The 26,331-nt window shown below is 49.7% G+C and overlaps 1 long non-coding RNA gene across 2 annotated transcripts in view; it reads right to left on the bottom strand.

Moving 5' to 3' along the window:
• LOC120373099 overlaps positions 1-26,331 on the bottom strand; it is a 28,879-nt gene that overhangs the window by 1,966 nt on the left and 582 nt on the right. Inside the window, exons 2-3 of one of the 2 annotated variants that reach the window (XR_005585375.1) lie at positions 23,092-23,190; positions 11,065-11,126 (exon numbers count right to left, since the gene is read on the bottom strand). This is a non-coding gene — a long non-coding RNA (uncharacterized LOC120373099). Of the gene's footprint in view, positions 1-11,064; positions 11,127-23,091; positions 23,191-26,331 lie in introns of those variants that run through there. The other variant, XR_005585374.1, reaches the window with a different exon arrangement.

Here is a 26,331-nt window from a genome sequence, read left to right as displayed (position 1 = left end):
TCACAGGCAGGGACACAAGCAGCTGCTTTTGCCAGCCACTCATGAACCAACAATAGAGAGGCTCCAGCCAGTTCCCCTCAGCTTCCCAGCCTAACACCCCCAGAACTGTACCATCCTGCCCTGGTCAAAAGCCTGACCAGAGTAAGTTATCATCCGCCCCTTCCTCAATATGGAGAGGGCAATGCACCAGTTTTTTGTTAATTGAGCTAAGATTTTTTTTTCATGCACTTAACTCAAACCCCACTGTTTTTAGTTAAAATATAAAACAGATTTATTAATTACAGAAAGAGAGATTTTTAGTGATAAGTAATAAGTGTACAGATCAAAGTAGATTACCTAAAGAAATAAAACAAAATTGCAATCTGAGTTCTATTAACTAGACAGGAATTCAATCAAGCAATGTCTCCCCCGATAGTACAACCAGTTTACAGATCTTCCATACACTGGTTGAAATCCTCCTTTCCTGCCTGGGCCCACTCTCCCACATTCAAAGTCTTAGTCCTGCAGCTGTGATTCCAGGTGTTGAGTTGTGGGGGCCATGAGGCCAAGTGATGTCGCTTCCTCCTTTTATAGCTTCTTTCATATGGAGGGAACTTCATTGTTCCAAGCAAAGTCATAGAATCTCAGGGTTGGAAGGAACTTCAGGAGGTCATCTAGTCCAACCCCTGCTCAAAGCAGGACCAATCCCCAACTATTTTAATCCCCAGCACAGTTTGTGAAAAAGTACAGGCACAAGATGGCATCCAATATCACATGATCTAGTCACATGCCCTTGCATGTTTTGATGCATCATAGCAGCCATTATCCATATGATGACTGAAGCGTCCACAGGAAGGCACACCGAATGGGGATAAGCTTCTTATAAAGTCTTTGTGTTTCTTAATGGGCCATTACCTTGAGTGGTTCATCCACAATGTGTTGGCTAGACTGTCTGTAAACTACTTTGTGGGTGTTACCCAGGAGCAAACATTTAAAATACTGGCACATAGTCATAAATTTAGATACAAATATGATACATGCATACACATAGGATAATCGTATACAACAAATCATAACTTTTCCATTGAATGACATACTTCTCATAATCATATTGCCATGGTAAATATGGGGATGCCAGGGTGTGGCTTTGGCATACAGAGTGTCACAAACAGATCTTGGGTGACTGAGCTATGAGAGTTGAGTACACAGCAGGCCACAGGGATCTGTCTGTCCAGGGGTGGCCCCTACAGTACCTAGATAGGAAGAGCTAGGGTGATCATTGGATAAAATGATGCTACAATTCACCTGTTCCTTTCTTACTTTTTCAAATACCAAATCAACCTTTAGGGTTGAATCTTACACAGGCCCCCTGTAGCTTCACTCTGTACTGTTGACTCTTTGGGTCTGAGATGTGCTGGAGGCAGCGCTCCTCACTTAAGTCAAGTTGATAATATCAGCAGGAGTGTTGCAACTTTGCCAATGATGGAATTTTGAAAGATTGGTCCAGGTCACAAAATTTGGATGTGGAGTTGAAAGGATCCAAGGCTCAGGAGGGTTCAGAGATGGGTTTGGGGCTGGGCTATTTTACAATTAGGGGCCAGCTTCAAAGGTCAGAGCTGGATCCTTATTTGTGCTCTGACTTTCCCTCTCTCCCTTCACATTTTTGGGTTTGGGATCAGACCCATCTGTGGTCATAAGACCCATCCCCGGGGCAGATCCCTTAGAGTGAGCAAGGTCTCCCTGGCTTCTCCAGCGAACACCATGGTGTATTTGGAAATCTTAATAAATCTTTAAAAAAAAAAATTTGCAACCTTGCTGATGACAGATTATGGCCCCTGTCTGGCTACAGGGATGCCTGTAAGTGCACAGGCCATGTGGGCAGCAGGAAAGTACCTCAGCTGCAGCTTGTCCTTCTGCACATACTGGGCAACCAGCTGGTGTGAGAGATGGGAACACATGATGAGGGCCTAGACCTCTAGTAAACATCAGCACTCTAAAGCAGAACTCCTGCTGCTTCCTGGCAGGGGGCCATACTGCATAGATGGCAAAAGAGAACTCACAGATCTACCAACCACTGCCAGGCAAGTCTAAAATTAGGAGCTCAGCTACTAGAGGTTTTGGGCCTGAATCCCCACTCTGCCACTCCAAGTGCAGAAGTGGGGGCCCACAAGGATTTTAAAAATTAATACTTGTCACTCCAGGCTTGTATTACACTCTCAAGTTTACAGCTTTTCTCTGACCTTGGCTTGGTAAACACTGCCACCACCCAAATGCAAACAACAAACAAAAAACCCTTTGAACCCAGGAAGGAGCACTTGGGAATTCCTCCCTGTGGGGTACCTTCAAGCCCCCCCCCCCCCCTCAGGGAAGAGCTGAGAAAGAAAACAAAGGAAATTAACTGTGGCTACCAGCTAATCAAACAACATGCACAAACCTCTTAGAACACCAAAAATCCAATTCCTGTTCTGGGTCAGACAAATAAGAACAGATTTTGTAATGGCCCCCGATAGACAGTTTTGTTTCGTCTCGCATATGGCCTAAATGGAAATCCAACCTCTTCACTGTCACAACAATCCTTCAACAGAGAACTGTTTGGATACTGATAGTTACTATACAAGGTGTTGTGATCATGAAATATAAACACAGAAAATGCATTTCAGCAACAAATCTGATATGATTCTCTCTCTCTCCTCTGTACAATGAAAGCAAAACATGGACTTTTGCTGGCTGCATTTTCATTTTGGCTGAAAAGTTCATTCCTGCCCTCTCCTCTGTCCAAAGAGACAGCACCCCCCACCTTCACCACAATCACATTTAGATCAGATGAAATGTTCCGTTCTACAGAGATCTCTGTGCTGTACAGAGAAAAGGTCCACAGCTCAATTAGGCAAGTACTGTAATAACCCCAACAAGGCAGCGGATATTTAGGACCCTCTTTAAGACACATCACTGAGGGAGGAGGGAAACGGAGGGAAGAATGTGGGGAGAAGGAGAGAGACTGACTCTACTGAGCTAAACCTCCAGTGTCCCGTTCTCCCCGCCCCCCCCCCACACCCATGGTTCCTAAAAAAGTTCAAGACCTTTAAATAAACTCCAATACTGACACAATGGCACACACACACACCCCGCCACACACACACATACATACACACCAGAGGCAAGGATGCAGCACATAGTAATTCCAGGGTGTTGGGATGGTGGGAGAGGAGAGGGAAGGGCATTGAGGTCTCCGTGTTTCTCCTGGGGAATGAGTGGGAGGGGAGCTGGCTCTAGTTCCTGTGTGGGAGTGGGGAGGGTGCACGCCTGGGAAGGGGTGGGGGTGAGTCTCAGAGCCAAGGTGAGAGTGGGGCCCGCGGGGGTTTTGCAGCCACAGGGGCTAGCTAGGGATACGGTGGCTCCAGGCTACGTGTGTGGGAGTGGGGGGAGGTTGGCAGCGAGGTGAAATGCTGCTTGCAGCCTGCTTTCCCCATCAGGGGGCCAGCGGAGACCCTCCACCTGGGGAAACAGGGATCCTCCTGCTGGGGCTGAGCAGGGACTCCCTTCCCCGCGGGCTGCCCTGGGTGCTGGGCAGGGGGCACAACAGGTGCATGGGCGGAGGGGTCATGTGCACCTTGCCCTGGCTACTCACCTATGCAAGGCAGGAGCTGGTGGCAGCATAGCAGGGGCTCTGACTGGGGGTGCAGGAGCTGCAGAGCCCAGGCTGCTCCTGAGCGCACTCTTGTTGCCCATCCCTGGCGCTACTGCTTCTGGAGGAGGCACTGAGGAAGGCTCCAGCACGGGCGTGCACAGTGTGGGGCGGGGGAACGGGTGCGCGCTGGGGGGAGCAAAGGGGGGAGGCACGGCCACTTGCTGCCCCCACTGCCAGCTCTGCCACGATCCCCTCACAGTGCCTGCCTGCCTGCCAGCCCACCTGCTTGGCCCCAACTGTTCTGGCACCCCTGCAGGCAGTAACCAGACTTTGGGTGTCCGGTCAGGGTTTCTGACTGGACAGTCATGTGCCCTTTTCGACTGGACTTTCCCGTCCAAAACTGGACACCGGCAACCCTAACCACCCCCACCTCCAATCCATTGATAGCCCTCTTGCTGCAATAGGCCTCAGGGGCGGCTCCAGGGCCCAGCACGCCCTGCGGGAGGTCCACCGGAGCCGCGGGACCGGCGACCGGCAGAGCGCCCCCCGCGGCGTGCCGCCGTGCTTGGGGCGGTGAAATGGCTAGAGCCGCCCCTGATAGGCCTTAATTTATAAATCACACATTGTTGGGCAGCCAGTAAGAACAAACCCCTGGCAATTTCTTTCCTAATGTCTCAGGCAGAGCTCACAAAGAACACCTCTGCCTGCTGCACCTTTCTGCTCTGTGTACACATCCAGTTGCTACATATTTTTCCTTCCTGGCAATAGCAACAACATTTATAAGTCAACACAGAACCCAGCCACATAAAGAGATCCAGGGAGAGTTTAGGTATGTTTCTTTATTTACTTTGTTAAAAAGTTACTTTTCTTCTGTCTCCCCTGATTGAATTAGGGTTTTGGTGGTTGGTGTCTTGAAACCCAGTTGTGCAATTGTCTAGGTTTAGGTTACTGATTGTTTTGGGTCTGTGTCTCATTCCAAGAAAGATAAGAATATTTTGTTCCCATGAGTAAGCAAAGGATCAGAAAAGAAATATACACTCAGCTTTGGCAGTTTTTGTCTCCCGCCTGTTTTCCTAACATGAAAATGGATCCTCGCGGGGAGAAGCTGTCTTGGGAGACAAAGCACTGCTTGCTGTCTTTAGCCTGGTCTACACTACGCGTTTAAACCGGTTTTAGGAGCGTAAAACCGATTTAATGCCACAACCGTCCACACTAAGAGGCCCTTTATATCGGTATAAAGGGCTCTTTAAACCGGTTTCTGTACTCCTCCCTAACGAGAGGAGTAGGGCTAATATCGGTATTACCATATCGGATTGGGGTTAGTGTGGCCGCAGATCGACGGTATTGGCCTCCGGGCGGTATCCCACAGTGCACCACTGACCGCTCTGGACAGCAATCTGAACTCGGATGCAGTGGCCAGGTAGACAGGAAAAGCCCCGCGAACTTTTGAATATTTCCTGTTTGCCCAGCGTGGAGCTCTGATCAGCACGGGTGGTGATGCAGTTAAAAATCAAAATAAAGAAAGAGCTCCAGCATGGACGATGCGGATGTGATCGCTGTAAGGGCAGGCAAATCTGTTCTATCAGCACTCCGTTACAGAAGACGAAATTCAAAATCATTTTTTAAATATCTCCAGACAGATGCCTTAGCAGGGACTCAGCGCACTGCTGCGTGACAAGCATAACGGAAAGCCAAAGAATCAAATGGACGCTCATGGACTGGAGGACTCAAGCTATCCCACAGTTCCTGCCGTCTCTGAAAAGCATTTGCATTCTTGGCTGAGCTCCAAATGCTTCTAGGGTCAAAAACAGTGTCTGCGGTGGGTCAGGGCATAGCTCGGCAATTTATGCACCCCCCCCCACCCCCAGAAGTGAAAGGGAAAACAATCCTCTCTTGACTCTTTTACATGTCACCCTATCTTTACTGAATGCTGCAGATAGACGCGATGGTGCAGCACTCAACACCAACATCCTTGCTCCCCCCACGCTATGCCTGGCTGATGGTACAATACGACTGGTATCTGTGCTCGTCATCAGCCTATTGGCACATGGGGCAGTGCAAAAGGACTGGTAACCATGATGACCAGCATCTGTTAGGTCAATCAAGGGCGCCTGGTCCTAATTTTTCCTGGTAGATGGTGCAGTATGGCTGATAACCATTGTCATCATAGCAACAGGGGGCTGAGCTCCATCAGCCCCCACCCTTCATGTGTAAAGAAAAGATTCAAGTGCCCCTGAACTAGCAGAGGGATGCTGGGCTCCTCTCCTACACACTCCTTACTGTCCTGTCTGGACTATCATAGCAGCTGGAGGCTGCCTTCCACTCATATCTCACTAACAAGTCACTGTGTCTTATTCCTGCATTTTTTATTACTTCATCACACAAGTGGGGGGACAATGCTACGGTAGCCCAGGAAGGCTGAGGGAAGAACGGAATCAACAGGTGGGGTTGTTGCAGGAGCACCCAATGTGAATAGAATACAGCTCATAATTTCTGCAGGATCTGACACAGAGCAGCTGTGCTCTCTGGTTCTCTGATACAGTGGTTCTCTAGTACACTTGCCCATATTCTACGCAGGACTGATTCTATTTTTAGATACCAAAAAGGAGGGATTGACTCAGGGAGTCATTCCCAATTTTGGCTTTTGCGCCCCTGGCTAAGAGCAGCCAGGGGCACTTATGACAGCAGCAAATGGAACAGTGCAAAAGAACTGGTAGCCACGATCATCTTATTACCAATTTATGGATTGGTAGATGGTACAGTATGGCTGATAACCATCTCTGCTGTCATGCAAAAGCAAAAGCATGCTGCTGTGTAGCACTGCTGAATCGCCTCTGTCAGCAGCATCTAGTACACATACGGTGACAGTCACAAAAGGCAAAACAGGCTCCATGATTGCCATGCTATGGCATCTGCCAGGGCAATCCAGGGAAAAAAGACGCGAAATGCTTGTCTGCCGTTGCTTTCCCAGAGGAAGGAGTGACTGACGACATTTACCCAGAACCACCCGCGACAATGATTTTTGCCCCATCAGGCACTGGGATCTCAACCCGGAAATTCCAAGGGGCGGAGGAGGCTGCAGGAACTATGGGATAGCTACGGGATAGCTACCCACAGTGCAACGCTCCAGAAATCGACGCTATCCTCGGACCATGGACGCACACCACCGATTTAATGTGTTTAGTGTGGCCGCGCGCACTCGATTTTATAAAATCTGTTTTACAAAACCGGTTTATGCAAATTCGGAATAGTCCCGTAGTGTAGACGTACCCTTTGTTTCAAGAGGAGGTGTAAATACAGCTTCCTCACTCTCTGGTTAAGAACAAACTCTCAGGCTTGGGGTTCTAAGCAGACACAAACCTAATGATAGGTCAGATACAAGGTCTTTAATATAACTATGGCAACGCTTACGTGCCTGTTCACTTACTAAGAGCATCACAGCCTCACTGATGCTTAGGGTGTAACAACATTAGGACCCCATTCACACTAAGTAAAATGGCATTACAACAATGCACATCTTACAGGTATGGTTGTAGCCCTGTGTGGGTCTCTTGCAGCACCTATTCCATTGTGTTGGGAGTATAGGATTTGGGGTAATTTCCAAACAGGAGGCACTGCATTGTGGGATGCGCCAGTGCAGATGAAATGCTTGTAGTTTCCTAGGAAGAAAACTGCAGCCTGCACTGATTCATCAGACCTCAGATAAAGGTCCCAGACACAACAAACAGCCACCATTTGTAAAATACCTGGGACAGCTGTTGCACAAACACACAAGGTATCACCTGGCACTGTCAGGTCCAGGCATTCAAGCAGTGGTCTGGTGCAGTGCTCTTTTTGCTTAGTGTACGCAGCACATTAGGGTACCAATGTCACAAAGTGAGACTGAGTATTCCTGGCACCTTGGGGATGAGCAACACCATTCATTTGATAACCAAATAAATTATTGGGAAGAGGGAGAAGAGACGCACACAGCTTCAAAGCATCAGGCTGGGTCTTAGCCACATGACTCCCACTAATATCAATGGCAGATGCACAGGTTGAACCCTGTGTGCTGTTCAGAAAATGTACCCAGTCATGCAGAGATCAGGCCAATTCTCCTCTTAGAGCCACTCAATGGAGTTCAACTTGGATATTCTCCTCCCCTTGCATGCAGAGATCTGCCAGGGATTAGACAGCATATGCAAGAAGAGCACAATATGGGAGTCAATATCTGCCACGTTTTTCCCTAAGTGAAGAGATTTCCTATCACCCCCCACCCAGCTGTCTCAGAGGTTCATTTTAGCTGCCCCTTTCTGGAGCCCTTCAGATCTTGGCCTGTTTCTTCTAGTGCTGCAAGTGCCTGGGGAAATCCCATTGCTCCTACTTCCTGAACAGCTGTCAGGCAGGTCAACTGATCCACAGAATCTTCCTGACTTGACTGCCAAAGCAGGCTTTGATAGTCACTTTGCAGGCCATAGAAAAGGCCCCTTCCATTTTCTTATACCCCTGTTGGACTCCTACAGAGAGGAGAATACCAGAGATATAATGCTGGCTGATAGCGTGGCAGATTAGATGGACAGAGGGAACAAAGTCAAGGGCAGCAGCCCTCTGAAGCAGAGGAAAAACTCAAGCAATTAGGGCAATTAAAGGGTTACAGGCAGACAACCAGCAACTTTAAGGAAAGATACAAGAGCACTGGATGTGGGGGGAGCCGAGCATGAATCACTGTACAGTTCAGGATAAAAACTGGCTGGGGGATTGCTCACAGCTCCACTAGTCCCACTAATCCCAGTTTGAGTCACTGCAGAGAATGGTGTGAAAGGCACTACAGTATTTGGGTAAGTGATCACAGCTACTGTCCCTGCAGCTAGAGTGTGTGCTGGCTTGGGGATAGGGTTCACAGCTCCTTGCAGCCTCCACCCTAGAAGCTGCTGCAGGAGAGCCATGGGGAAGTAGGGTGACCAGACAGCAAGTGTGAAAAATCAGGACGGGGTGGGGGGATAATAGGAGCCTATATAAGAAAAAGACTAAAAAATCAGGACTGTCCCTATAAAATCGGGACATCTGGTCACCCTATGGGGAAGCTAAGTAAGTATTAGTCTAATGGGGGCGGGGGAAGCTGATAGCAATCAAATAGAGAGATGATGTGTCAGCAAAGAGCAGCAATGGCGCCTGTGCTTTGTGCTCCTGCTTCCCTAATTGACTCATTGTTCCATCTTTTTTTTAATTTTGTGGGTGGGCAATCTGCCTCCTAAATGAAGAGAACAGCGGCTGATAAACTGGATTCCACCCCCCGGCTCTCCTCCCCCACCACACACACAAACTCCATCCCCCTCTCCCTCTTCCCACCCCCTGTCCCCAGCTCCCCACTGTCTTCCCATATGCTGGAACTTTCCCACAGTCTTAGCCTCACTCTCAAGCCTGTTTTCATTAAGAGGGAATTCTAAGCCCCGTTCTGGATATAACACTGCATGAACAAGCGCAACAGGTGGTGTGATTTTCAAATCCAGTGGGGAGGAAGACAGACAGACACACACACACACACACTTTTCAAACTATCACAGTCTTTCACATATATGAGTCAAAGCAAGAACAAGACCAAATCCAAATCTCAGGGGGAAAAGACTGAGTCCAAATTGTACCTGAGGGCCCTCAGCAGACATGAGCCCCTGATGTCAAAATGGGCCTGTCAGTGCTCTGGCCTCAAACACAGATGCTGCTGTCCTTAGAAAAAGCCTTTTAAAATGGGGGAGGGGGTAATCCCTATGCTGAAATAACATGGGGGGCTTGTGTAATATAGCAAGTCAACCAATGTCAGGAAATTCAAAGCAGAGGTCATCATCCCAGCTGGCCTCTCCCTGCTGTAGTAATGGCTAGAGAGCAGCCATAGCAGCCTAAGCCTTTGGTTTCATGCCCTTTCCGTGGACTGGATAACAACTGCAGTTAAACACAGATTTAAAAAGAATTGCAAAGGATTTTATGGAGAGTGGGGTTAGCAGAGAGTCTAGTATCAAAGGGGTAGCCATGTTAGTCTGGATCTGTAAAAAGTGACAGAGTCCTGTGGCACCTTATAGACTAACAGACGTATTGGAGCATAAGCTTTCATGGGTATTCACCCACAAAAGCTTATGCTCCAGAGAATCTAGTAGTTGTACAAGGATTCTGGTTCTGTTACCAACTCACTGCATGACCTTGGGCAAATCATTTCACCTCTCTGTGACTCAGTTTCCCTAAAATAATATTTCTCTGTCTCCTACAGGAATTGTGAAGTGCTTCAAGATCCTTGGATGGAAGCAACAACAACCACCATGACCCTTTAATGGGGTTTGAATCCAGGACCTCCAGCACAGACCTGAAGCTAGAGGACTAAACCCATTAGCTAGCAACAGTAATAACATCACCACCTAATGCTAATCTATCATTTTAAATTCCCCTAGCACTTTACAAAGTCAGTATCATTGTCCCCATTTTATAGCAGGGGTAATTAAAGGCTAGGGAAGTGAAAGGACTTGCAGACGGTCACTCAGTAAGCTAGCTAGGAATGGAACCCAAGCCTCCAGAGTCCCAACGTAGTGCACTCTGCTATACTGCCTCCTTGGAGGAGACACCCTGCCACTCTGGATGAGCAGCAGATGGGAACACAAACAGATTTTGAGCATGTTGCCCAATGTTGTCAGATAAATAAAAGAAAGGTTTGGGTGGTTTTAATTTGTCAGGTCCTTGAAATAGGTGATAGCCCCGGGACAGCACTGTCTGTTGCGTAGGGACACAGTATATTTAGTACTCACAATTGTTATTCACTATTTTTCCAGTGCCTCACAGTGTGCTGGGTGCTTTTCAGGACAAATAGAAAGGTATGGTATCTGCCCCTAGGCTATCCACGGTGCTGATCTCACAATGAGCTCTTGGCAGGTAGATTACACAGGGAGGGATAGCTCAGTGGTTTGAGCATTGGCCTGCTAAGCCATAGAGTTGTGAGCTCAATCCTTGAGGGGGCCATTTAGGGAACTGGGGTAAAAATCTGTCTGGAGATTGGTTCTGCTTTGAACCCAGGGGGTTAGACTAGATGACTTCCCACCCTGATGTTCTATGAAGTCACTGAGGCAGCATGTGGGGACAGGGTCCAGCTGTGTGATGCTTGTGGCAGGATTGGGGTCCAGGTTTCTATACCAGGCCCATCACCTCTAGTAGCTGAATTCCTAATTTTAGGCCTGCCTGGCAGGGGTTGGTAGATCTGTGAGTTCTCTTTTGCCATCTGTGATACATGAAGGGGGTGGGGGAGAGTAACTCCCTTTGATGGACACAGTTAGCTGTAAAATCCCTCTTGGTCTGTTCTCTGCTTGCTTTACCTGTAAAGGGTTAACAAGCCCACAGGTAAAAGAAAAGGAGTGAGCACCTGACCAAAAGAGCCAATGGGAAGGTAGAACTTTTTAAAATCGGGAAAGAAACTTTCCCTTTGTCTGTTGTTCTCTGGGCTGCAGGGATGGAGCAGCAATGCTGTGTAAGGCTTGAACCAGGCATGAAAATTCATCTTCCGTACCTAGAAGAAATTATTTGGATAGGGAATGTTTGGTTAGACACAACCAGGTTTATTTTTTATTTTGGCTTGTGGATCTCCTCTGTGCTAACCCCAGATGCTTTTGTTTGCTTGTAACCTTTAAGCTGAACCCCCAAAAAAGCTAGTTTGGGTGATTAATTTTTGGAATTGCTCTTTTAAAATCTAACAAAAGCCTAAGTTCCAGATACATTCCCCTCCCAAACTGGATTTCCCCTCTCATTCGTTTGACCAAATCCACTCCTGTAACATGCACAAAAATAAATACCCTGTATCAGAAACACTAACCATAGTGAGACAAATCCCACCTTCAGTTATTTCCTAGCAACTATTATTATTTGTGTGTGACAGTAGCACCTAGTACCAGTTAAGGTCAGGGCCTGTTGTGCTATACATTGTATAAACACTTCCAGCTTGTCTACATGCATAAATAGCACAGATTTCACTGTCATTTTCTAAACTGATTTAGTGAAATTGGTGCCACCCTCTTGTGTGAACACTTAATTGGTTTGAGCATGGCTAATATAATTTTTGCTTAATTCAGTTTACTACTAGGCTATAAGGAGAGATGGTGCCTAGCTGGAAGGACTAATCTAAATAGACAAGACAGATAAAGGATGTAAGGGAACACAGGTGAATTTACTTGATCAAGGCCACACAGTGGGCTAGATGCAGAGCTGAAAATAGTGCCCAGATCTCTGGACTCCCACTTCAGAGCCTTATTACTACATCATGTTGCCTTGGAATCTCAGACTTGTTTTGCCTCAGTGAGGTTGCATATGCATAAGGGTCCAAACCCTGCAAATCTAGCTGAAATCAATAGAAACTGAGGACACTCAAGATCTGGCCTTATAGCAGAGCAGAATTTAGACTATTTATTATTATCCAGTGTGTTTAGCAGTGAATAAAGAGAACTAAAGAGTATAGTTGGCGTTAATGTTGCTGTGTGATTTAGGTAGTACCAAAACACTCAGGCCACCAAAGAGGAAGGAGGCTCAGAACGGATGAGCCAAGAGCTTTTAATAAAATTTACCTTTTTTAAGAACAGCTAAGCCCTGATTGGAGCTGTGCTAGGTACCATACACATTCACCCTGACCTACGAGTCTCTGAGTTTCTCCCCTGCTCTTGTTGCCCCATGTTGGTTCTGTGGTGAGAGTGGAAGTTGGGGTGATGCTAATCTGAACAATCTGAGAGCATGCCAAATCCAAATCAGCTGGCCATGGTGACTTCTCCAATTTTATGGTACTCGCTGGGAGGTGGAGCCAATTAGGCCAATAACAACCAGAAAATCAAGGGGAAATAGAAGTAGGAGAAAGTGGGGGAGGGAAAGAGATAAAGAAACTGAAGGAGAGAAACAGTGAAAATAGGACAAGTAAAAGTGAGAGAAATGTGCTGCAGAAAGGGAACAGAGGGAGAGAAACAGGAAAAGGGGAGAATGAACCAATGGAGTGAGTGTCACTTAGCACTTTCACAGTGCTCTACTGCACTGTACAGACTGGACCAAATTCATCTTTGGTGTGACTCAATTGATGTCAGAGGGGTTAGGCCTGTTATCTAGTTAATTAGTTATGCAAGCCACAATCAGGATTTGATTCAGGTTCAGGCTAGATTAGGCTTCTAGCTAGCCAGAGAAAGAAATGACCAATGCTGGCTGGAGCCATGAACACAGTATCACCTCCTCTAAAATGCAGAAAGAGGAATGGACAGGAGAAGATGAGGATGAAAATAGAGAGCCCCATCCATCTCCCTTGGGAGTCAGTTGAAGATGGCCAGCCACGTCAATGGGCTCAGAGAGAGGAGTGGTTTTGCTGTAACACAGTGAGGGATTTTTAAGAAGGCAGGTCAGTCTTTGGAAGCAGTAGGTGGCCAGTAGAGGAAGCTCTGTGCTATCAAAAGCTTCTTTAACTTGCACTCCGTGAATTTTGGCTGCTCCCACCCTTCCCATGGCTCCCCCAGTTCGCCTTTCTCAGAGACTGTAAAGTAGCCGTGAATTTAAGGAATTTGTTGCTACACATTGGGAAAGCTGTGCCTTTGCCAGCTGTCAGCGGCCCTGCTGCTGGGAAAGCTGGAAGGGTCCAAACAGATGCAGAGAGAGAAACTTAGGGTGAAAAACAGCAAGCAAGGCTGGACAGTAGCTGCATGTGCTCCAGGGCCTGCTCCAGCTCCTACTGAAGTTAATGGGAGTTTTGCCATTTACTTCAGTGCAACCACCAGCATTTGCACCTATGTGAGTGATATTAGAGACCAGATGCCAGCACTCTCTTAATCTCAAGTAAAATAACTGACTTGGGGAACCTTCATCCCTTGCAAATGTTGAGCTCACAAACCAGCCACATCCAGGAGCGGCAGGTTTGTAGAAATTTTGGTGGTGCTCAGAACACCCAGAGCCTACCCCCCCCCCATCTCTGCCCCCCCCCCCCGCCTAAGGCTCTGGGAGGAGTTTGGGTGGGGGGAGGAGCTCTGGGGTGCAGACCCTGGGCTGGGGCAGGGGATTGGGATGCAGGAGGGATGCAGACTTTGGGAGGGAGTTTGAGTGCAGAAGGGGTGAGAGGTTGGGCTCTGGGAGGGAGTTTGGGTGGGGGAAAGGGTCTGGAGATGGAGGCTCTAGAATGGAGTTTGGGTGCTGGGTGCAGGCTCCAGGCAGGGGGTGGGGGTGAGGGGTGCAGGATCTGGGATGGAGCAGGGGGTGAGGGGTGCAGGCAGGGGGTGAGGGTGCAGGCTCTGTGAGGGAGTTTGGGGATGGGAGGGGATGCAGGCTCTGGGAGGGAGTCAGGGGGTGCGGCACTTACCTGGGGCTCCTGGGCAGGCTGGGGGGCCTCTGCATGCTGCTACCCCCAGGCACTGCCCCTGCAGCTTCTTATTGGCCAGAGGGCCACTTGGGGTGGGAGCAGCACACTTAGACAGAGACGCACCCCAGCCAGGGGCCACAGGGAAGGACCAGCAGCCATGTGGAGCGAGCAGGTAGGAAGCCGGCTCAGCTCTGCTGCACTGCCGGTGGTGGATGGGGGGCCCCAGGCCATTTTAAATTCTCCAGGAGAGGCACAGGGGGGAGTGCCCAGAGTGGAAGGCAGGGCTGAGAGAGAGACCTGGCCTCAAACTTGTGTTTGAATATTCCTGGTGCCCAGGCACCATGAGCCCATATAATTTACTGTCTATGGCCACATCTCCTTGCAGGTAGCACTGAAGTGGCCACATATGCATGAGTGCCCATTTGATTACAACATCCTGCAGCTGATTGAATTGGGGTTGCTAGGTGTTTGGTTTTCAACCAGAACGCTGGGTCGAAAAGGGACCCTGGTGGCTTCAGTCAGCACTACTGACTGGGCCATTAAAAGTCCAGTCAGCAGTGCAGCAGGGCTAAGTCAGGCTCCCTGTCTGCCTTGGCTCTGTGCAGTTCCCAGAAGCAGACGACATGTCCCATAACCCCTAAGCACAGGGGCGTCCAGGGATGCTTTGTTTGCTGCCTCTGCCCTGAGCGCCGGCACCGCAGTCCCACTGGCCAGGAATCACAGCCAATGGGAGCTGCGGGGGTGGTGCCTGCAGTTGGGGGACAGCGCACAGAGTTGCGTGGCTGTGTCTTCACCTAAGGGTGGCAGGGACATCCCGGCTGCTTCTGGGAGCCACCTGAGGTAAGCGTCGCCCGCAGGGGCAGCTCCAGGCATCAGCACAGCAAGTGCGTGCCTGGGGCAGCAAGCTGCAGGGGGCAGCCTGACGGTGTCTGTGAGGGCGGCAGGCAGGCGGCTTTCGGCGGCATGCCTGGGGAGGTCCACTGGTCCCGCAGCTTCGGCAGCAATTCACCACCAAATCCATGTGACCAGCAGACCGCCTGCAGGCATGCCGCCAAAAGCCTCCTGCCTTGTGTGCTTGGGGTGGCAAAAAACATAGAGCTGCCCCTGGTCATCCACACCCCCTCCTGCACCCCAACCCCCAGCCAGAGCCCCCTCTTGCACCTCAAATCACTCATCCCTGGCCCCACTGCAGAGCCCCCCAACCCCAGCCCAGTGAAAATTAGTGAGGGTGGGGGAGAGCAAGTAACAGAGGGAGGAGGGATGGAGTGAGAGGGGCCTTGGAGAAGGGGCGGGGCAAGGATAGGGGTGGGGCAGGAGGTGGGGTAAGGGTGTTTGGTTTTCTGCAATCACAAAGTTGGCAACCTCAAATTGAATACACATTGCATCCCACACTAAAAAGCACTACACTCACTTGCCAGGGAGACACCAATTTGTTGAGATTGTCCTGAAAACTCTGAGGAGTAGAGCCTCAACTGATTGAGTGCCAGCACTGATGCATCTGTGCTGGCACTCATGGAACCCCAGAAGGCAGCTCCCTCAACTGGAAAACCTTTGTACGTTGCTGACTGAGTGTCCCCTTTCTGTTCTACCCCACTGCCATGCCCCTTTAGTAATTCCCCCACAGTCTGCCCTGGGGCAATGGGTGGAGCCCCCCTTCAGGGAGGCTAGCCCCATCTCTGCCCCTTCTGCCCATGCCCTCCCCACAGCTGGAGCCCTGAGACCCCCTTCCCGCTACCTCTGCCCACAGCTGGAGCCACAGGCCCCACTCAGAGAAGCCTTGAGTGTTGTCCCCCCCATCGGCTACAGGCTGGCCAAAGCATTGAGCCTCCTCCCCCATGCCTGGGGGAGCCCCAAGCTGGCTGCAGCCCGGAGCACCCCCGCCTCGGCTGGAGGAGCCCCGGACAAGCCGCAGCCCCGAGCCTCCCCACCCTGCCCAGAGGAGCCCCAAGCCAGCTGCACTGTGCCTCCCCTCCCCGGACCCAACCCACTCAGGGGAAAGTGTATTAGAAGAGGAGGACACCCTGGAACCAGCATGGGGCATAATAAAGAAAAATCTTTGCCACAACTAGGGTCCAGCAGTTGTGGCAGCGCCAGGGGAGGCTGGCCTATTATACCTGCTGCCCATGGTCTGCCCCCAATCCCAGAAATCCTTCCCCAGCCATGCCCCACTATGTTCTTCCCTCAAATGACTCCCACAGCTCCCGCTCTGCAAGTCTGGCAGTGGTCCAGTTGTGGATTGCTATCAAAGTTTGAAATCTCTGCCCCCCCTGACTCCCCTACAATATACCTTCCCAGCTATGCCCCCGCCCCCATATACATGTGCTATTCTCCCCCTCCCCATCCCAATAATGCCCTCACTCTGGCCAGGCCTTTCTTCAACTGGTGCTCAATAGTTGGATTGCTGTGTGGGGCTGCAGCAGGAGGAGTGGAGCACTTCCCAGCTCTCCTAGCCCCTCTGTGCCTGTGCTGGGTTTAGAACTCCCACTCCATCTATGGGAGCAGACTCCTTTAACGCCAGCCTTTGGGGTGCCCAGGACCTGCGTGATGGTGCAGTTGGAGTGGCCCAGCTACAAATGCTGACCTATTCTCAAAGGCCTTTGTCAGCAGATAGAGGTATTGTTGGGGTAGCTGTATTAGAATAGAATAATTGGAGATATACCAATCTCCTAGAACTGGAAGGGACCTCAAAAGGTCATTGAGTCCAGCCCCCTGCCTTCACTAGCAGGACCAATTTTTGCCCTAGATCCCTAAGTGGCCCCCTCAAGGATTGAACTCACAACCCTGGGTTTAGTGGGCCAATGTGCAAACCACTGAGCTATCCCTTCCCCCAATAACTATCCCTCCTCAGCTGCCTTTCAGCAAGCTGTCACTCAGCTGTTCTGTATTACAGGATTATCTCTCTGTCAAAGAGTATATGGGGAAATGCTTGCCTCCTCCCACAACCCCAGAACACCTCAGAGCTTGCCTCCCATTGTTCGGTAGTGTGACTCTAGTCCCATCCACTCTTGTTAGTCTCATTCCATTATGGGCTTCTACTATACCTCTAGTCTCAGGCACAAGGACAAATTACCCTGTGCCCTACAAACACCTACTATCCCACTCCCTATTGTACCCCTCTCGCCCCATGCAGATCCCAATCCCACTACTCTGCCCGTACTCACCTGCTGCCGTCCTGCCCCCATCCTACCCCCACTCTCATTAGAGATCTCAATATCTGCTGCTGTCCCTATCCTACCGCTCACTCCCATTACAGACCCCAACCTGCTGCTGTCTTGCCACATTGGCAGTCACTCATTTCCTTTTGCCACTTCCACGCTGTCTGTGATTGCACAGGCCAGGCTCGCTGCACAGCCAGAGCCTGAGTTCAAAGACAGAGGATCTCGGGCCCGACTGCATCTCTCAGAGCTGGTTGTGCCCTGGCTGTGTGAGGCAACCCTCAGGAAATCCCCCAGCTGTTGTTTTATTTATGATCAGTCCCAGAAGGAGCCTGAATACCAGCAGTGGTGTCACAATACACCTCCCCTCACCCCCAACCCTTGTATCTCCACAATAGAGGGCAAAAGGAAATCATCTGCTCTGCCAAAAGCTTTTCTTCAGCAGCTAGGCCTGGCTTTCACAGCCAGGGAAGGGAGGCAGCATGGAAGGGCTCAGCTCTCGTAGCCTTTGTGAGTCTCTTCTTTGGAGCCAAAGTGATTCACAAATTCAGCCTTTTATCTCCTCAACAAGGGGAAGAAGGAAGGAAAGGGGTGGGGAGAGGAAAGAAAAGGGCTACAATGGGGGCAAAATGGCGGGAAATGTTTCCTCAGAGGCCCTATTGTGTGGCTTTGCCCTTGTTACAAGGGTAAACACACTAATCATGTGTGAGAAGCAGCCCCTGGGGCCACGGCAGAAAATTCGCCAACAAGCGGCACATTCTTCGCTGGAGGTTTTTTTTGTAGGGCTTTGGGAAAATCACTGCAAGAGGGTTTCGCTGGTCTGCTGAGCGCTCTTTAGGCTGCCAGCTATTGAGCTCACTCCTCTTTTCATTTAGCATGAGGGAGTCCCTTGGCGCACACGGCATTCTGGGACATTGGGATGCTTAGCGGAGCACAGTTTTGGCCTCAAGCTCCCTGCCCTCAGCGGGTGAGCACATCATGACTTGGGGCCCCAGTACTGCAGTTACAAGTGCTTGGGGGACTGGATGGAAAGGGATGTGGGTTCAGCACCCATGCCTCGCTGCACTGATGCCCTTCAGCCATTTTGGAGCCTGTGTTCACATTCAGTGACCTGTTAAGACTGTCACAGCTCCTCAAAACAGCACATCAGGGAAGCAGTCAGTTCTTCTTTGAGTACTTGCTCATGTCCATTCCATATTAGGTGAGTGTGCTCGCCACATGCACCGGTGTCAGAAGGTTTTCCCTCAGCAGTATCCGTAGGGGCCGGCTCTGGAGCCCTCTGGAGTGGCACCTGCATGACGTGGTATAAGGAGCGCCGCCGGCTCCCCTCACCCTCAGTTCTTTCTTGCCGCTAGTGATGGTGCTGGAATGTCTGCTGCTTCAGCTATCATTGATTCCTTCTCTGTTCTTGCGAACTTTGAAATCTTGTGAAATAATTATACATAGTTAATAGTTTTCTTAGTTACCCTTAGTAGTAGTTCTCAAACTCTTCGTTAGTCGGGGCAGGCCCTGGTCCTCAGGCTTTAAATCCTGCGATCGCTGCAAATGGCCTATGCCCCTCAGGGATCCTCAGACCAGCTGCCTAAGGTGCTTAGGCGAGGGGCACATAAGTGACAAGTGCCGTATCTGCAAGTCCTTTAAACCTAGGACAAAGAAGGAGCATGATATCCATTTGAAAGTGCTCCTAATGGAGTTGGCACTCGCACCAGAGCAGTGGTCCGACACTGCACTGATCACTGTGGCCTCCATTCGCAGTGGTCCCCCAGCACTGTCCATGAGCCAGCACTGGTCTCCCTCCATGGCTCTGGTCAAGAAGCTGAGAAAGACTGTGAGCGAAAGATCTCCTACTTCCTGCAAGGGAAAGGAGAGGGCAGGGGGCGAGCCAAAACCCATGTCGGGCAGCTCAACATCCCAACTTGGGAAGTCGGGCCCCAGCTCAAGATGAGCAGTGCAGCCCATCCCATGGCTTGCCTGCAATTCCAGATAGTGGTGCAGGCCCCAGACAGCTTCAGGTGCCGTTAAGGCCCGAAGCCTCACCGGCTCCTGCGGTACCCCGGTCTCAGGGAAAAACCTGCATTGGGACCTATGCGTGTGTCCCCGCCTTAGCAGTACCATTCCCCATCAAGAGGGATGTCCCACCAGCGTTCACCCGCCTGCAGCTGTCACTCCTCAGGACGGGAGCGGCAGGCTCAGCGGAGCCCTCTTCGGTCCCTGCACTGGGGGCACCCATCGAGAGACTTGAGGCGTACCTTGCCGGTAGATTGGTGAAGACCCTCTGAGGCAGGAACTCTGTGACCAGTCCTGACCATATTCAAGGGCCCGGTACTGATCCCGGGACTGATCAGGCACCAGAGATCATCGGGCCATCATCACCCATCTCCAAACAGAAGGTCACCCTACTCAGGACGATCCTCCCTGAAACTGGCTTGTAGTAGCTCCGTTCGACATCCTGGCACTGGTTGAGTAGCATGAGACGTGGATCGCCGGGTATCCACCGCAGATCCGCCGAATGCCATCAGTCCCTGAGAGCCTGACCAAGACAGCTTCGCTCGGACATGTCAGCTTCAGGACGCAGAGACCAGCACCAGTTGGACAAGAGCCACCACTCAGCCCAATCCTGGTTGCCTGGGACCAACCGCTCTGCTGGTAGCTCCATCTCAGAGTGAGGTTCCCTGACTGCGGGACAAGTCCTGATACTGACTACATTATCAGCATTGAAACCTGTCCCATGGCCCCAAGCACAGTGGCCAGCGCCATTGTACCCGTGGAACCCTTGTGGGTTCACCCAGCCTTCCCAGGCTGCCTGATAGATGTTGGAAGCCTCAGAGAGGCCAGCAGCCTCAGTATCCCATCCCCCTCCAGTGCTGGAGACTTTGGGGGGGTAAGACCCCGCAGGTCCAGGAGGACCCAGGGGAGCAAGCTACTAGACCACCAATGGACATGAAGGTTCCCGCATAACCAGAACAGGAAATGCCACTGGTTTTGCTCTTGGCAAGCCCTCAACCAGACTGACTTACCTGGCCAAGTGGAAGAGATTTTCCCACTGGGTGTCCGAGCGTGGCATTTCTCCCTTGCTTTCTTCCATACAGGCTGTCCTGGACTACCTGCTCCATTTGAGGAACCAGGGCCTGGAACACTTTTCCATTAGAGTGCATTAGAGTGCATCTAGTGGCCATCTCCACTTTTCACCTGACGATCTAAGGACAGATGGTGTTTTCCCATGACATGACAGCCAGATTCTTGAGAGGGGTTGAGAGACTGTTTCTGCAGGTACAGACTCCTGTCCCGCAGTGGGATCTTAACTTGGTCCTCTATAAGCTCATCGGCCTGCCCTTTGAGCCGCTGGGTTCCTGCTCCCTTTCCCACCTGTCATGGAAGGTCGCATTCCTGGTGGCGGTGATGACGGCAAGACAGGTCTCTGAAATTAAAGCTTTGACCTCAGAACCTCAGCACACGGTCTTTTACAAAGATAAGGTTCAGTTGCGGCCCTGCCCAGCCTTCTTGCCAAAGGGGGTCTCCACTTTTCATATGAACCAGGACATCTTCCTCCTGGTGTTCTGTCCCAGACCACACAAGACCAGTGAGGAGACGTGTCTTCACGCCCTGGATGTCTCGAGGGCCTTGGCTTTCTACTTAGAATGTATCAAGCCTTTCTGAAAATCGACTCAACTCTTCATCGCTACAGCGGATAGGATGAAGGGCCATCTGGTGTCCTCACAGAGGATTTCCAATTGGATTACCTCGTGCATAAGGACCTGTTACGACCTGGCAGGGGTTCTGCTGCCGCCGATTGTCAGAGCCCACTCGACAAGAGCACAGGCATCTTCGGTGGCCTTCCTGGGACACATCCCTATCCAGGATATCTATAGAGCCGCAAAGTGGTCCTCTGTTCACATGTTTACCGTTCATTATACTATCCCTCAGCAGGCCAGAGACAACGCTGGGTTTGGCAGATCTATGTTGTAATCTACATGTCCATGAACTCCTACTCACCTTCAGGAGTACTGCTTTGGAGTCACCTAATATGGAATGGACATGATCAAGCACTTGAAGAAGAAAAGACAGTTACCTTTTCTGTAACTGGTGTTCTTCGAGATGTGTTGCTCGTGTCCATTCCATAACCCACCCTCCTTCCCCACTATCGAAGTTTCCAGCAGAAGGGAACTGAGGCAGTGCCCCTTATACCATGCCAAGCAGGCACCACTCCAGAGCGTGCCAGAGCCAGTCCCCTACAGCAGGGCCGGCTCCAGACCCCAGCGCGACAAGCACGCGCGTGGGGCGGCACTTGCCGGCAGGGGCGGCAGATTGGGCCGGCGGACCTGCTGCAGTCACGGCTGCGGGAGGTCCACCGGAGCCCCGGGACGACCGGACCTGCCATAGGCGTGACTGCGGATGGTTCGCTGGTCACGCAGGTCGGCTGGACCTCCCGCAGGCGTCACTGCGGCAGCTCAACCGCAGCCGCCGGACCAGCGAATCACCCACAGCTGCGGGAGGTCCAGCCGAGCCGCGCGACTAGCGGACCCTCACCAGTCAAGCCCGCGGGAGGTCCGCTGCTCCTGGGGCTCCGGGGCGCCTCCCGCGCCTGACTGCTTGGGGCGGCGGAATATGTAGAGCCGCCCCTGCCCTACAGATACTTCTGAAGGAAAAACTTCCAGCACCGGTGCACGTGGAGAACAGACACACCTAATATGGAATGGACATGAGCAACACATCTCGAAGAACCCCAGTTACGGAAAAGGTAACTATCTTTTTAGAGCTCCCACCCTCCTACTCCACAAGCACAGGCCCCTGCACCACAGATCCTGGGACACAGTCAAGCTGTTCTGCTGCTAAGACATGTTGGTAGTAGCAGGAGTGACGTTATTATATTACATTAGCACCTAGAGGGCTCCAACTGAGATCAAGTGTTAAGTGCTGTACACATAGTGAGAGGTAATCCATGCCTCAGAAAACTTCAGTAGACAAAGGATGGGACAGGAACCAGAGTGGAAGAAGTGACTTGCCAGTAGCAGAGCTGGGAATAGAAGGCAGGTCTTCTGAATTCTAGCCTAGTGCCCTAGCTACCAGAACAGACTGGCTCTCAGTAATGTTATATCATTTGTACTGTGCTCAAGCCACTGTAGTTTGATTGCTTTCCCCTTCCTAAGGGATGGTGTATAGACTTCACTATGCTCAAGATCCTAGTGGAATACCCAGCAGGTTAGCGCATCACCTTAAAAATACAATAATACTTTGCACTTCACTACACCATTCATCTGATGTTCTTGAAGGCATTTTATAATTATTAGCTAAATCTCACTATCACCCTCTCCACTCATGTGGTAGGGAGATATCACCACATTTTACAAGAGGGGAAACTGAGGCACAATTGTGATTTGCCCAAAGTCATGCAGATCGCCTGTGGTTTAGCTGGAAAATGACACCCAGCATTCCGGACTTCTGGTATCAGTCTCTAACTGCTAGAGGAACACTCTCTCCCTAGAGTCAGTAAGTAGGCTGTGGTTTAATTCCACCTGGGCAGGGTGGGCGGAGGGGCTGTGTGTGTGAGAGCATACAGAGCCTCCTGAGTTTTAGGTCCCTGACACAATTCTGGGTCTATTGTAAAAGACAGACTTCAATTTCTTGGGCTGAAGGGATGGGTGAGCATAGTGAAGTAATTGAAGGGAATGCCTCCTAATAAAGGACAGAAATGCATTTTCACTTTTGCCAGCAATTGTTTCTATGGTTACCAATGTGCTTAAAAAAAGAAAGAAAAGTTAATCAGGAACTAAAAGTTTCTTGACACTTGAACAAACTCTCAGGCTGACCACAGAGAACCTGATATGTGGAGACCTCTCAGCATGATACTCTGTCTAGTTTCTCTTGGAACCATTCTGGCTCCTTCTGAATCCTGACTCATTTGTTTTAAAGGTATTTAAATAGAGAAGGTTGGAGGTGACGACCTAGTGCCTGGACTCCTCCATGAGCATGTATATATCATGAGATTTGATTCTGTGTCTGTTTACCTTGTTGCTTGTCTTCCTGGAATCCTGGTTCTTGTAAGAGAACAATGGGAGGCCTGATGTGAGAAGATGGATTCGTTTGTCAGGGTCTGGCTGCCTAGTCTGAATTTGGATGCAAAGAGAAAGTTATTTCCATTGGCTGCATGGAAGACTGTTATCTTACTTACGTTTCAAAGTTTGGTTAGGTTCCACGTTGGCCTTAAGTTTATATGTAGTTGTTTGATGCAATTGAATGAGTTTGGAGGTGAAAGTCTCCTCTCACCCAAGGAGAGGGTGGTTACTCTAGGGTCTGTTTGGCAGAGCAAGGTGGAAGAGCCCAGGGCTGAATGAAGATGCCCAGTGTACCCAGAAATTATAAAGGGTCATCAGCTTTTTGGCACAGAATCCTGCTTACTAGACAAGTCCTTACTGGAAGATATTTTAGTTTAAATAGCAAAGTCTGCCAGGCTTGTGTGACTGGAGTGGCAATGGGCCGGAACCATCAGAAAACCTCAAACTTTGATGGAGTTTGGCTTTGAGACCTATGCCACAGCTATAGGCTGTACTAGAAAACAAAGCTGTAGTTGAAAGTGGTTTTCAAACACTGCTCCTCTCTCCCATGCCAAACTTGAAGACTGTTAGCCAGCCTGTGTAGATTGATCTGAATGGGCCTAGCCACCCGGTTCAGAAAGCTCCCTTTTCTTATCTTGTTTATACAAAAGTAGCCCATTCTCCACTCTGTTGTTGTTTCTCTTAATTCTTTTTCTTTCCCAACAGCTTGCAGTGGTGGTGGCTGACGCATTGTTTTTCATCCTGCTGAGGAAATATTAACAGGCCTGTATTTTTTCAATGTGCTTTTTTTCTCTTTAAATAGGTGTATTGACATTCTGTGCCAAGTTCAGAAGGTTCTCTAGGCATTATAATTAATTCAGCTTGTTCAGTCCGAGCTGAACCCTGATACAGCAGCTGTAGGGAGCTCACTGCTGTTCTGGTTCCACCTTTTTCCTACTGGGTGTCACAAGGAAATGATGTAACAGCTCTGGCTATAGGGAGTTCTCAGCTATACCCAGGTACACTCTCTGCCAGCAGGAGGTGCTGTAGGGAATGCTGTATACATTCTGGCAGCATAGGAGTCATAGTAATTCCAGTTCCAGCAATAGGGCATGGTACAGGCATTCTGATTATGCCCGAGGGAAGGGGAGGGGGACTGTAAGGGATGAGGGAGCTCACAGCTCTTGCATTTCAGGCCTCTCATCTATCCATCTAGATTTTATATTCTTGCTGGCAAAATTGTAATATCTGAGCACCTCCCAATTTTTTCTTTATTTCTCCTCACAACACCCCTGTGAGGCTGGGCAGTGCTATTATCCCCATTTTGCAGATGGGGAAATTGAGGCACAAAGAGGTACAGTTAGGCCCCTATATGTCTCGGTCTAATTTATTTGCCCAAGTTTACACAGGGAGTCTGTGGTAGAGGATGGAATTGAACCATAATTCCCTAAGTCTGAGGCTAGCACTCTAACCACTAGACCATAGGTGGCCAACCTGAGCCTGAGAAGGAGCCAGTATTTACTAATGTACATTGCCAAAGAGCCACAGTAATACGTCGGCAGCCCCCCATCAGCTTTACCCTCCCGCTTCTAGCGCCTCCCACCCACCAGCAGCCCCGTCAATCAGCACCTCCTCCTCCCTCCCCGCACGTCCTGATCAGCTGTTTAGTGACATGCAGGAGGCTCTGTGAGGAAGGGGGAGGAGCGAGGGCATGACAGGCTCAGGAGAGGGGGTGGGAAGGGGTGGAGTGGGGGCAGGGCCTGTGGCAGAGCCAGAGGTTGAGCAGTGAGCACCCCCCAGCACATTGGAAAATTGGCACCTGTAGCTCCAGCCCTGGAGTCAGTGCCTATACAAGGAGCTGCATATTAACTTCTGAAGAGCCACATGTGGCTCCGGAGCCACAGGTTGGCCACCCCTACACTAGATCCTCCTCTCCCCATTACAGAAAGAATGATGCAGGAATTCTGACTACAGAGTAGCTGATGGCTACACCGGTCCCACTGAGACTCATTGCAAAGAATGGTGTAGGAGCCCAGGCTGTAAGGAGCTCCCCTAATGTCTCTTAAGTTCCTGTAGGACTATATACATTTGGAGACTGTATTTCTCTGCCTATGGTATAATTATTTTCTGATTTTGTTCCAAGTTTGTAGCCTTCCTGGGGCTCACTCTGTTTTCTCGCCTTTCCTCTGGAGCTCTTGTAAGGAAGCGTTTCTGTAACACTGCAGCTTTGGTCTTTTCCCAAACGCCTTTGGAATGAGAGAGACGAGGGAAATGGGGATGGGAGACTGATTCTGACAAAGAGCAAAGGGCACCAAAACAACACAAAAAATCTGCGTTGGTGAAAAAGCAGAATAACATTCTTTTCTGCCAAAGAAAAACAATCTGATTTGGCCAAATAAACATATTTAAAGAAAAACAATATATTCTTTTCCTGGGCAGAAACCCCACCGGATGTTCTGAACATTAAGTACAATAATTTAAACAAGAGGAATGTATTAGATAGAGGTAGGGGTCAAAGAAACATTTATATAAGGTTTAAATAAAAGGCCACGTAGATAGTGCATTTCCCTTTATTTATGCCTCTCATTTATTGTCTTTCCATTTTCACTTTCAGCCTCCTCTCTTTCTTTCCTACTCTTTCCAAACAAAATTTTCACCTTTTTTCCTCTCTTTCTGGCCCTGATCCTGCAAACACTGTCACATGGTTAATGTTACTACTGTGAGTAGTCCCATTGATCCAGTGGTAGTGTTAAGCACATTTATGTGTTTATAGCATAGAGGCCCCTGTCCCTATGTCTCTCTATCATTTTTCAGTTTGATTCCAGTATCATGACATCAGTTTTAGGGCCCAACCCTACATTTTTTTATCATGTGAAAAGTCCTATTGAAGCCAAGAGGGAGTGAGAATGGCTTGAGTAAGTAAAGATTTTCAGGATCTGGCCTTCATAATAAAAACACACATTCTTTTGATGCACAAAGCAGGGCATATTTTAACATAATACAACAGCCTTAATTCTGAATCAAAAGAAATATAATTATTTCCTCTGTAATCTCATAATATGCACACAAATTTTGAAACCCGTGTGTGTGTGTGAGTGTAATAAACATATTAATCTCAAATGCAAGACCACATACATAATTTATCATAAATTGATAATGTTACTCACTTTCCCTTTAAACTAGATACACAACATCATTCTTAAGATCAGTAAT

The sequence above is a fragment of the Mauremys reevesii genome, linkage group 10 (assembly GCF_016161935.1).
Source record: "Mauremys reevesii isolate NIE-2019 linkage group 10, ASM1616193v1, whole genome shotgun sequence".
NCBI classification, from domain to species: Eukaryota; Metazoa; Chordata; order Testudines; family Geoemydidae; genus Mauremys; species Mauremys reevesii.
Note: the sequence above shows the minus strand (reverse complement) of the source record. Positions and strands in the feature narration are given on the sequence as shown.